Here is a 1,862-nt window from a genome sequence, read left to right as displayed (position 1 = left end):
TTAAAGCTTTCCACCAACCACTGCATTTATTTTGGTTTTATTTGCGCGCAATTCCGAATCGAAAAATTTACTTTTGCTCGCAATAATTCCACGCGTCCGTACAAAATTTGCAATTGGCGAAAGGTGTGTGCACACATAATAAAATGTCAAATGATTACAATCGGAGCTGCCAACTTCGCTGAAACCGGTACATTTTTGGCCCTATACACAGCAACATGTCTCAAACGATCAGAAAAATATTACGATCATCTAACACGCAACGTTCAGTTGAACAGAAGTCCACAGCAACGCGTTCAGAAGGTGCAATCGCAACAGATACTGAGGTGTTTCGCCTTCTGAACGTGCCCAATATTTCAATACATTATTGTGAAATACGTTGCGTGTACTTCGTTTTCTCAACTAAAATTTTTAATGTCCATAGTGTATACAACTGGTTTACCTTACTTTGGCATTGGCCTTTGTTTTAGGAATGTGTTTCTCATTGAATTTAATTTAATTTTGAATTAAAAAGGATGACACCCTCTTTGGCACTTTTATTTTTAAATTTTGCATATTTTGGCACTTTTTTATCCTCAATATGGCACTTCATAGCTAAGTGGAGTTGGCAGCCCTGATTACAATAGTGGTGGCCAAGGCGAATTTATACAAGGTAATGTTCAAGACGAATCAAGGCGAATTTATACAAGGTGGTTTTACAAGGCGAATTTATACAAGGTGGTGTTAACAGAACAAACACAAAAATTACAACAAATTATACGTTCCTTGACAATCGGTACAAAGCAAAATTACAACAAACACATGATTTTGACAAAAGGTAAAAATTCGCCGTGAAATCAGCGGATCCGATAACACTACCCTGTATAGATTCGCCCAAGGCGAATTCATTTTACAACAAACACATCATTTTGACATTAAGACGTACCTCGGCGAAAATCTAAATCCGCCATCAACACCACCTTGTATAAATTCGCCTTGGTATTAATGACATAATAAAGGCGAATTTATACAAGGTGGTGTTGATGGCGAATTTAGATTTTCGCCGCAGTACTTATTAATGTCAAAAATATGTGTTTGTTGTAAACTAGGGGAATTCATTTTACAACAAACTAGGTCTGGGACCATCCGCATATTCGAATATCCGGATATTCATCCGGATTCTCCGTTGACACCGATAAAATCCGGATAGTATGGATATCCGGTTAATATTCATTTGTGCAACTATCCGGATGTCCGGATTTATGAAAATCCGGGTAATATTCGTATTTTAGGATATCCACTAAAAAATTAACCAATCGGTGAACAATATTCGTTTGCGGGGTGGTCGTTACGAAACTACATCTGCTTTTGGGTGGTGGGTTTATTTTTTTCACGCCTGTTAATTAAATTCGTCATTAGGCCTCGGCACACTGGACTGCTCAGTCCGCCTAAAACCGGTTTTGTGTGGATAAGAGGGGGAAGAGAGTTCGAATTTACCTCGCTCATTTCAGTCCGCGAAAATCGCGGATTGACGGTGGACTGACACGCACACATAGACAACGTGTTTTCTATTTCGTTTTGTTTTCATGTGCCATATGCACTAACATATAAACTTCTCATTTTTTAACAAAAAAAAACTTATTCGATAGTAAATTTCAAATATTTTAAAAGTATTCTGAATAGGAACTTATAACTTTTTTACCATCTGCAAAACTGACGAAGTGGCAACCATCTATAGAATGAAGAAATCAACTGACACGGCAAAAAACTAAATTCTGCAGATTTCTGCGCTACGGGCTGCGTAAGCTACGGGTAAGACAAATCGTGTCAGCTGACTTGCAGGCTAACCTAATATTCGCGGCTTGCGTTTTGGTACGCATGCCGTC

At 38.3% G+C, this 1,862-nt stretch overlaps 1 protein-coding gene across 1 annotated transcript in view; it reads right to left on the bottom strand.

The window, feature by feature from the left end:
* Positions 1-180, bottom strand: part of LOC118737348 (telomerase-binding protein EST1A) — a gene marked incomplete at its 3' end in the record, with an annotated part of 4,314 nt that extends 4,134 nt beyond the window's left edge. Inside the window, 1 exon segment of the mRNA XM_036467791.1 lies at positions 19-180.
* Between the last annotated feature and the right edge of the window lie 1,682 nt (positions 181-1,862).

This window comes from Rhagoletis pomonella, unplaced genomic scaffold (assembly GCF_013731165.1).
Source record: "Rhagoletis pomonella isolate Grant_MI unplaced genomic scaffold, Rhpom_1.0 Rhpom_scaffold_00004, whole genome shotgun sequence".
Classification (NCBI taxonomy): Eukaryota; Metazoa; Arthropoda; class Insecta; order Diptera; family Tephritidae; genus Rhagoletis; species Rhagoletis pomonella.
The sequence above is the reverse complement of the archived record's forward strand: the minus strand, read 5'-3'. Positions and strand labels throughout refer to the sequence as shown.